This window comes from Elephantulus edwardii, unplaced genomic scaffold, assembly GCF_000299155.1.
Source record: "Elephantulus edwardii isolate Elephantulus edwardi_28Jun2011 unplaced genomic scaffold, EleEdw1.0 scaffold00123, whole genome shotgun sequence".
NCBI classification, from domain to species: Eukaryota; Metazoa; Chordata; class Mammalia; order Macroscelidea; family Macroscelididae; genus Elephantulus; species Elephantulus edwardii.
In genome coordinates, this window is record NW_006399873.1 from 1,844,577 (window position 1) to 1,856,343 (window position 11,767).

An 11,767-nucleotide genomic window follows, 5' to 3' on the forward strand; every position below is an offset into this window, starting at 1 on the left:
AGTGACACCATGGTAAGAATTCCACTGTCAGTGATTAAACCATAAAAACAAACCAGAAAGCCATTCTCTCATACTTTAGAAAGCTAGAAGTCCAAATTGAAGATGCTAATTCTAGAGTATCTCTTGTGTTTTAGTGATAAAGAGTGTGTTTCTAACCTAAAAGCAGGTGATTCAATCAATGTTCTGTGCAATTTATACCCTTGGAAAAATCTTTAGAGGGTTAGCTTGGAATTCATTCAATGGCATTTGTTGTCATTGTATACCATCTAGTCGGAACCAACCCATAGTTGGCCCTCCAGTAGGTTTTCAGAGGCAGTTAATCACTTGGGAGGAGATTATTCATACTTCTCCTGTGGAGCAGTTTGTGGATTTGAATGCGAAGCATACTTTTGGGGATTGTGGAGCAGATTCTTACCATGAGGACAACTGAGCTCTCTGAATGGCATTACAATAACAATAACAATTTTATGTTTGGGCTTTCACTCTGTTTGGTCTGCAGGAGGTCCTTCACACTCAACAAACAAACAAACAAACAAAAAGACCCCTTCAGCTTTTGCTTCCTAGATCTTGGAAATTTTGTGTGTTTTAGCATCTATCTTTTCCCTGGGTCTGAAGGGCTTCAATCGTTGACCTAAAGGAATTGTTCAATTACTTCTTTCCTGGTAATCATTAGATTCTTTTTCTGTGTTTTCTTCTCTCTCTTTTTACCTATTAGATAAAATATATAACTCAAATAATGATAAAACAAGTATAGATGATGACTAGAGTAGAGGTTTGGCTTGAGAATAAAGTTAGTAATATCTAAGACTAGACCTTGAATCATACCCTCCTCTAAGGCTCAAGATAGATCACATTCTAATATTTCCTCTTTAATATATAAAGGTAATAATCTATAATACATATGACCAAATGAGAATAATTATTTGACATCATAAAATTGAGGATAATAGCATAATAATACTCAGAATTGTGACCAAAGTTTTTTGAGGATACAATTCTTGAACTAATATTAATTCTTGAGCCATTACAATTCTTAAGCCAATTAAAAAAATCTTCTTTTTGTAATTGGTCACTTGTTCATTATGCAATTATTATACTTTATGAATTATAAGTGTTTTTAAGTTGGTTTAGAGTATATACATTTTTTGGATGGAAATTTACCATGTTAACAGACTTACATCAACTAGTCCTAGTTTTGCTACTATTAAATTTTAATCATTTTTCAAGATGCTGGACATGAATCATATTTCTAAAAATAGATATACTTTGGATTAGTTGTCATTTTCTTCCAGTAACTGAGATAAAGTCTAGACTATTTAGAAAATTTAGCGTATAATAGAAGAGCAATCTAATGACACTAAAGTTAAGTGAATAATCTGATGCAACTCTTTACTACCAGGAAATCATAAAAGAGTACACTAATTTCCATTACATTTAATTTTAAGTATGAATAAAATATTAATACAATAATACATAAAAAGGAAACATACTATAATTAATTTATTCAATTATGCACTAGAAAAAGGATTTTTAAAAGCTCATACATTTAAAGCATTTTTCATTACAGTATCTGTAACTAAACATTATCTTGAAAAGTACAGATTAAACTGATAATTAGAGATATAATGTATGAACTATTTAAAAATTAGTAAAATAAAATAATACTCTGTTTTCCCATGTTTTACAGGATATTGGAAGTATTTTAATATTATTACCATTTTCGTTTGGTCTATCTGAGATGATTATATTGAAAAGTAAGTTATTCATTTTTATAAAATATATTTGGTAGTTTTAAACTTAAAAGTAAAATTTAGATCCTTTATATTGTTGATTCTTAGTACTTTTGCTTCTCTAATTATTTATATGAATAAAATGTATGTTGTAATCACCTTCATGGTAACAAGAATATTCCCCAAAATCAAGCTTTCCACTGAATTTGTGCTCACTATCTGTGAATATCCTGAGAGGAAATTAAAGCTTAAGAGTTTAAAGAAACACAAGACTCAGTTTCTGAACATGAAGAACTTAAGCTTTATCCTCAGATACAACCACAGTTTTCAGATGCTATTAAAAATATATTAACAAAATTTTAAACATTTCTGAAGTCCTTTTACTACTGGCCTCAATGAATTTTTTTAGGCTACTCTTCATATTTAATAGCCACTTTAAGAACTATTGGAAAAAAGCAACTGACAAATATTAAAATATTAGCAAAAATACATGAAATGTGTTATTTTTGCCAGGTGCCTGAGTTTGTTCTAATTTCATGTAATCTTACATATAATAGAATGAAATACTGTTCAAGATTATAGTTTAGGTGAAAAACAAAGGCAGTTAATTCAATATGGTACATAAAGAAAATACTCATGTTCTGTTGTTGTTATATGTTATGTTCTTAGTCACCTGTGTCTCATAGAAACCCTATGTACAGTAGCTCTGAATCCTGCTCTATCTGAGCCAATCTTATCTACAACACATCTAATCCAATTTCCCCAGTCATTAAATCAATCCATCTCATCCCAGGTCTTCCTCTCCTGTGCCATCCCTCTACCCTTTCAAGCATGATTACTTTCTCCAAGGACTGGTCTCCCCTGGCCGTGTGTAAGATGCAGCTTCAAAATCCTAGCTTCCAAGAAGAAGCTTAGTTTCACACTTTCCAGGACATACTTGTTCATTCTCTGGAAGTCCATGATATGTTCCACACTCTTTTCCAGCACCTCAACTCAAAGGCATCAATTCTTCTTATGTTATCCTTAGTCATTGTCCAGATCTTTGATATGTAGCAAGTATATGTGAAGACTATGGCCTGGATCAGGCACACCTTGATCTCCAGACAGATATTGTTGCTTGTAAAGCACTGTGAAGAGTTCCTTGATAGCAGATTTTCTCAAAGCAATTTGTCTTTGTTTTTTTCTTATTTTACATTGATTTGCTTACAAAATATGTAAACATTGTATGTCACACAACTTTCCATTGACTTTTCGTTAATCATTCCCATGCAGCATATTTTATAAAATTTATCAATACTGGACTATGATCATAACTACCCCGTATTTCCTACTTCCTTTACTGACACACTTTACCCCCCAAATGCCAAAAGTATTTTGATCATAGAACAAGCAAGCTGTAATTTTTAGTAATCTTAATTTCTTCTCCATCTATCATGATACTGTCAGTTTGCCCAGTGGTGAGTATCTTTGTTTTCCTGATGTTGAGCTTCAATCTGTATCAAAGATTACAAGTCCTAGACCTTTTTCTGCAAACACCTTAGGTCCTTCTCAGTTTCAGCAAAGACGGTTATGTCTTCTGAATAATGGAGGCAAATGAGGAATCTTCCTCTAATCCTGATGTCACATTCTTCCTCATAAAGTTCAGCCTCCCAAATGATCTGTTTCTGCATGTAGATTGGAAAGGTAGGAGGACACAGCCCTGATGAACAATTTTCCTGATCTTGAACCATGCAGTGTTTTGCTCTGTTTTCACTAATGCTTCCTTGTCGCAGAATAAGTTTACATGAGCAAAATTAAGTGTTCTGGGATTCCTGTCCTTCTCAGGGTTAGTCACAATTTGTTGTGATGCACACAGTCAAATGCTCAACTTTGTTATTGGTGACTTGGGTCTGAAAAACCTTGCAGGAAGTTGCCAAAGATGCAACTAATCCATTCTCCCTACCTAAAGGGATGCAGAGTGAAGAAAAAAAAATTACTGAAGTGATTAGCCAAAGAGGACTATGGATCACATGAACTGCAGCCTTCTTCTATTATTGTTAGTCATTATCCATCTCTCTGATGCATATCAAGTAGCATAACGGCCTGGAACAGCCAAGCCTTAGTCAATAGACTGACATCATTGCTTCTTAAGTACTCTGGAGACGTCCTTGACAGCAAATTTTCTCAGTGCAATTAATCTTTTGATTTTCTGAAGAAGAATTGATGCCTTTGAGTTGTGGTGCTGCAGAAGAGTCTTGAACATACCACGGACCATGAAGAAAACAAAAAGTCTTTGAAGAGGGTCATATCAAGTTTCTTCTTAGAGGCTAAGATTTTGAAGCTCCATGTCACATATTTTAGGCACATGGCCAAGAGGGAATGGTCCTTGAAGAAGAACATTATGCTCAGAAGGGTGGAGGGACAGCACAGAAAAGGAAGACCACAGACAGAATGGATTGATACAGTAACTGGGGCTATAGGGCTAGGTGTGTCAGTGTCACTAAGACTTGCTCAGGACAGGGCAGGCTTCAGAGCTATTGTACATAGATCTCTATAAGTTGCAGGCAACTTGATGTCACATAACAACAACAATAACAACATACATTGGAAAATTAAATGGATTGGAATAAGATATTTTGAACCAGACCATCATATGATCAATCAAGCCGGAAATGAAAAGATGAGCAAAAATGGGGTTGCATTCATAGTTTAAAAGGCCATTTCTAAATCCATCTTTTGTTCCTGTGAATTTGATTTTATTTTCTTCAGCATCAGTTTGAATTTCCATATGAGTAGTTGATGGTATATTCCACAATCAGCAATTGGTGTACTTTTAACAGCTGATATTGATCTTCCCTAACAATTTTTCCCACATATATAATCTATCTGGTTCATGTGAAGGCTATGAGGTGAGGTCCATGTGTATAGTTGCCATTTATGTTTCTTATAAAAGGTATTTGTGATGACTAAATCATTGATTGTACAGAATTCTATCATTCTGTCTCCAGCCTCACAACACAAAGATGTTTTACAGCACATCTTATTGAGAGCTCTAAGAAACAAAGAGTTTTAGTAAATAACATTCCCTAAGGTCTGAGACCTTTGGTCACTCTTATTTATTAACATACTGCTTCCTCCAGTTGTTTACTGTAGAAGGGATGGTCAAGCCAAGATGAGTGGTCCTACTGTTTTTACAATGTGTTGCTGATCCTGCTTTGCAGGTTAGCCAGGCCCTGACAAGCAAGATATGTAAGGAGACTGACAGTTCTTCAGATATGAAGGTTATTGTCTATAAAAGCCAAGGAATGTTATGTGGTGTCAAGGGTTTATTGTTCAAAATTACTTTTCTAGCCACTAAGTCTGACTTTGCCACATGAATGTGCAGGGAAATGCAAATGGGGTATGTAGGTCTATTCATAGGGGGATTGACTAGTTTTGAGCATTATTGAAGATGATGCAGAATAGGGCAAAATGTGAACTGTGAATTGTTGTTCACAGAATCCCTATGAGTCATAGCTGTCACAACAGCTGTGCTAATAACAACATAAATTATGCTTGTTTCACTCAAAGTTGAACATTTGCAAATCCTGACAGAATTTTTATTTATCTAGTCCATTAATTACTTAGACCCACAATTAGCAACTTTTTTATAAGCAGTCAGGAAATCAGGAGATTTATTGTGTCTCAGTTCTATTTTTCTTGGGATATATTCCTAGCATTGGAGTAGCTGGGTCATACTGAATTTTTACATTCAGAATTTTGAGCAAACACTAAACTGCCTTCCAGAGTGATTGTACCAATTTACAATTCCTTTTATAGTATATTATAGTTTCAATCTCTCTACATCTTCTATAACATTTATAGCTTGGTGTCCTGTTAAATGCTGCCACTGCTAATGGGATGAGATTATATTTTATTGTGGTTTTTATTTGCATCTCTCTGATTGCCAATAATTTTGAGCATTACTTCATGTGTCTGTTGACTATCTCAATATTTTCCTCTGAGAAAAATCTTTGCATCCTTGTCGCCCATTTTGTGACTGGGTTATCAGTCTTTTTCTTGTAGGGACCTTGTCATATTTCATCAAATTTTATTATGAGGTCCTTGTCTGAGATGGTGTTGCCAAATGTTTTTTCCCAGTCAACAAATTTATTTTTAACCCTATTAAAAAAAGTTTTGGATGTACTCAGGATCTCAGTAATTTTTAGAAGTTCCTGTTCATAGATGTTATCTTGTCCTGGTTATACTTATTTGCCTGTATTTGACAACCTATTTGTACCATAGGATAGGCTTTCTAAGTTTAGTCTCATTTCATCTCTTATAGTCTTTAGGATTTGGGTTTTACCCCCTAGGTCTCTCATCCATCTTAAGTTGATTTTTGTGTATAGGGTTCAGTGTGGATCCTGCTTAAGCTTTCTGCAGGTAGAAGAACAGTTTGGCAGCATTATTTGTTAAACAGGTTTTCATTTCCCCATTTGATAGATTTTGATTCCTTGTTGAATATCAGTTGACCATAAGTAATATGAGTAATCAATTATTTTCCATTGATCTATATGTCTCTTATTGTACCATGCTGTTTTGTTCATTTCACCTGTATCGTAGGGTTTTAGATCAGTAAGTGCTATTCCTCTCAACTAATTTTTTTTTCAGAAGTAATTTTCTTGTTTGAGGTCACTTTACTTTCCAAATAAAACTTCCAATCGCCTACTCTTGTTATTGTTATGTGCCATCGAGTCATCTGCGACTCATAGTGACCCTATGTACAACAGCCTTAAACTCTGCTCTGTCCCATGCCAGTCTCACTGTCTCTGACAAACTGACCCATATTACTCCAGTTGCTGAATCAATCCAGATCATAGAAAACTTCCCTCTCCTGCACTACCCTTCCACCCTCCCGAGCATGATGTCTCTCTCCAAGGACTGATTCCTCCTTGTAACATGTCCAAAATATGTCAGACAAAGCTTCAGAATCCTTGCCTCCGGAGCAGCCTGCTTTTACCCCCTCCAGGATGAAACTGTTTTCTTAGCAATCCATGGTACATTAAAATTCTTCTCCAGCACCACAGCTCAAAGGCATCAATTCTCCTTATATCATCCCTAGTCAATGCCCAGCTCTCTGATGCATAGAATGTAATGGCAAAGACCATGGCCCATATCAGGCACATCTTAATCTTCAGAGGGTCACCATTTTTCTTCAGTAATCTAAAGAGGTCCTTAACAACAGACTTTCCCATCATGATACGTCTTTTTGATTCCTGGCTGCTGGTGCCAGGCAAACTAAAGCTATAAACAGTCTCAGTCTCTTTATCTTCCAACCTAATGTTGCCAATTGGCCCAGAGGTGAGAATCTTTGTCTTCTTGATATTGAGCCTCAATCTATATTAAAGGCTGCAGTCCTTGACCTTCTGAAGCAAACACTTCAGGTCCTCTTCAGTTTCAGCAAGCAGGGTTGTGTCAACTGCATAACACCCATTGTTGATGATTCTTCCATCAATCCTGATGCCATACTACTCCTCATAGAGCCCAGACTCCCGGATAATCTGTTCTGCATATATGTTGAAAAGGTATGGAGATAGGACACATCCCTGGCATACACCCTTCCAAATTTTGAACCACGCAATGTTTCCTTGCTTTGTTCTGAGAACTGCATCCTGGTCCAAATAATAGGTTTTGCATTAGAACGATCAAGTGTTCTCGGATTCCCATTCTTCTCAGAGTCAGTCTCAGTTTGTTGTGATCCACACAGTCAAGCTCCTTTGCATAATCAATGAAACACAGATAGACATTCCTCTGGTACTCCCTGCTTTCAGCCAAGGTCCATCTAATATTGTCTACAATATCCCTAGTACCACAGACTCTTCTACATCCAGTCTGCACTTCAGGCAGTTCTCTGCTGATGTGTTATTCCAGTCATTTTTAGATAATCTTTAGCAGAGTCTTGCTTGCATGTGATATCAATATTGTTTGATATTTTCCACACTCTGTTGGGTCATCTTTCTTTGGAATGGGAACAAAAATAAATCTCTTCCAGTCAGTTGGCCAGATGGTTGTCCTCTAGATGTCTTGGCATAACTTGATGAGCATAACCAGGGCAGCAACTGTCAGTTCAAATATACCATTTAGTATACCATCTATTCCTGGGCTTATTTATTTTTTTTTTCCAATTCCTTCAAAGCAGCTTGAATGTCTTCCTTCATCACTATATACTCTTTTTCATATATTGTTTCATAAAATTCTTCTGTTTCTTCCAATTCCTTTTGGTACAGTGACTCTGAATATTCTTTTCACTTTCTTTTAATACTTCCTAGACCATTTAATATTCTGCCCAAAACATTCTTAAGCATAGAAACTCAAGGTTTTAATTTTTTCTTAATTTCCTTAAGCTTAAGAAATGTTGAGAGAGTTCAGGCCTTTTGATTTTCTGACTCTAGATCCTTGCACATTTCATTGTAATATTTTACTTTCTCTTCCCATACTGCTTTTTGAAATCTTCTGTTTAGCTTTTTATATCTTGAATTCTTCCTTCTGCTTTAGCTTAGTGGCTCTCTAGTGAAATATTCAGAGTCTCTTCTGACATCCATTTTAGTATTTTTTTTTCATCCTCTGTCTTTGTAAGGATCCTTTGCACTGTTCCTGGATGATACTCTTTATATCCTCCCACAATTCATCTGGTATTCATTCAGTGGTGTTCAAGGCCTCAAACATATTCCTGAGATGGTTCTGAAATTCTGATAGGATTGACTGAAGGCCATATTTTGGTTTCAATGAATTTGATTTATTTTTCCTTAGCTTCAGCTTGAACTTGAATATGAGTGCATATTGGTGGACTGTTTCACAATCAGCACCTGGCCTAGTTTTCACAGCTAATGCAGAGCTTCTGCAGTAGTTCTTTCCACAGATATAATCAATCTATACACCATCTATACAGGACATAGCACCCTTATTTGGAAACATTACCACTAAACTCAAGAGGCACTTGCCACGGCATAAGAAATTGTCAGGAGCTGAAATGTTTGGAATCACAGAAGTTCATAAAGCTTGAGATATAAGCTATCAGATCAATGGCTGGAAATAAGATATAGGTGTTGAAGAGAGTGGATGGGAGTGGATGGGGATGGTGGAACAGGGAAATAAGTGGATCAAGACACTTGTATGAAGGGCAGAGACAACACTGAAACTAATGGTTAATTCCACAATTGGAGAAATATATTGCATCTCCTTTTTCTGTAAAAGGCTTGTCTATCAGATACTTCTCTAAATCTGAGCAGAACACACATAGACTACCAGATAGAACAACTGAGGCCCAGCTTTCAAATATGGAAATATTAAGGAAGAAGAACAGTTGTAAGCAGACACTAGTGATTAGAATGTAGAATGTGAGAGCCATGATTGTAGGAAAATTAGATTTCTTTTTTTAAGGAAGAAATAGAATGCATAAATATTGACATACTAGGTACTGTGGAGATGAGATGGACCGGCATGGAGCATTTTGAGTCGGACGATCATATGTTCTATTACTCCGGAGATGAATATGTGAGTAAAATGGGCTTGCTTTCATAGTTAAAAAAGTCATTTCTAAATCTGTCTTGAAATACAATATTATGAGTGATAGAATAATATCTATACAAATACAAGGAAGTCCAGTGAATACCACTATTACTCAGATATATGAACCAAAAAACAGAGCCAAAGAAGAGGGAATACAAGACATCTACAAACTTTTACAGTCAGAGATCAATCAAATATGCAATAAAGATACATTAATAATAATGAATGATTGGAATACAAAAGTTGGTAACAGAGAAGAAGGATTAGTAGTTGGAAAACTTGGGCTTGGTGACAGAAATGAAGCCGGAGAGAGAATGATTGAATTTCTCACTATCAATGACTTATTCATTACAAATATGCTTTGTAAGAAACATAAACACAGTTTCTCCACTTGGAATTCACCTGATGGTATGCACAGGAATTAGACTGATTACACTTGTAGAAAGAACTGCCTACTCTTATCTCTTTTAGAAAGGAATTTGATGTCTTTATTGAGACTATGTTAAACATGTAGATTTTTTTTTTGTAAGATTGTCTTTTATGCCATGTTGAGTTTTCCTACAAATGAACAAGGACTAGTTTTCCATTTATTTAGGTCTCTTATTGGTCAGTTTCTTCTTTTGTGATGAGTCTGCTCACATCTATCTGCCTTTATCAATCTGAGTAGGGTGTGGATTTTAAAGAATTTGTCCATTTGCTCTAGGTTTTCAAATTTATATGCGTATACCTTTTCATATAGTTCTGCACATTCAATGATTTATTCACTGCAAATATCTTTTATATGAAACATAAACACAGGCTATACACATGGATCTCACATCTCACCTGATGCTATGTGTAAGGAATAAAATCAATTACATTTGTGGAAAGACTCGCTGGAGAAGCTCAGTATCAGCAGTGAAAACCAGGCCGGGTGCTGATTGTGGGACAGACCACCAACTACACATATGCAAGGTCAAGCTGAAGTTGAGGAAAATTAAATCAAGTCCACGGGAACCGAGATGTGACCTTAAGTCTGTCTCACTTGAATTTCAAAACCATGTCAGGAACAGGTTTGAGGCCTTGAGCACCAATGAGCGTAGACCAAATGAGCTCTGGGAGGATATGAAGAAAATCATCCTTGAAGAATGCAAAAGATCATTACAAAGGCTGAAGAAGAAGAAAAGACCAAGATGGATGTCAGATGAGACTCTGTGTATTGCATTAGAACGCCAAAAAGCCAAAGCTAAAGGAAGAAATCAAAGAGATGAACAGAAAATTTCGAAGGGCAGATCAGAATGACAAATCAAGATACGATAATGAAATGTGCAGAAAGCTGGAGTCATAAAATCAAAAAAGCGGAACTTGTTAGCGTTTCTTAAGCTGAAGGAGCTGAAAAACAAATTCAAGCCACGGGTGGAAATAATTAAAGATAGTTTGGGTAGAATGTTAAATAATCCAGGAAGTATCAAAAGAAGATGGAAGGAGTACACAGAGTCACTGTATCAGAAGGAATTGGCAGACACAGTGGAATTTTATGAAATAACATATGAGCAAGAGCCTATGGTTATAAAGGAGGAAGTTCAAGTTGCTCTGAAGCAATTGGCAGAAAACAAATCTCCAGAAGTTGACAGCATACCAATTGATTTATTTCAACAAACAGACAATACCCTGAATGTGCTAACTAAGTTGTGCCAGGTAATATGGAGGATAGCCAGCTGGTCAACTGACTGCAATATTTGTTCCCATTCCAAAGAAAGGTGACCCAACAGAGTGTGGAAATTATCAAACAATATCATTGATATTACATGCAAGGAAGATTCTGCTGAAAATTATCCAAAAATGTGATGTGCACGCTGGATTTATAAGTGGTCATGGTACCAGGGATAATATAGCTAATGTTAGATGGATCTTCACCAAAAGCAGAAAATATCAGAAGAATGTCTATCTGTCTTCATTGTCTATTTTGGACTGTGTGGATCACAACAAGCTATGGCTGACTCTGAGAAGAATGGGAATTCCAGAACATTTGCTTGTGCTAATGAGAAACCTATATTTGGACCAAGAGGCAGTCGTCAGAACAGAGCAGGGAGACACTAGATGGTTCAAAATCAAGAAAGGGGTCTATCAGGGATGTATTTTGTCTCCATAACTTTTCAATCTGTATTCAGAACAGATCATCCGAGGCGCTGAGCTGTACGAGGAGGAATGAGGCATCAGGATTGGTGGAAGAATCATCAACAACCTGTGTTATATGGATGACACAACCCTGCTTGATGAAACTGAGGAGGACCTGAAGCACTTGCTGCAGAAGGTCAAGGACTGCAGTCTTCAATATGGATTAAATTAAACCTAAACATCAAGAAAACAGAGATTCTCACCACTGGGCCAACTGGCAGCATCAGTATGGATGGTGAAGAGATTGAGATAGTTAACAGTTTTAGTTTACTTGGTTCCACAGTCAACACTCTTGGTAACAGCAGCCAGGAAATCTGGAGATGAATTGCATTGAGAAAGTGAGCTGTGAGGGA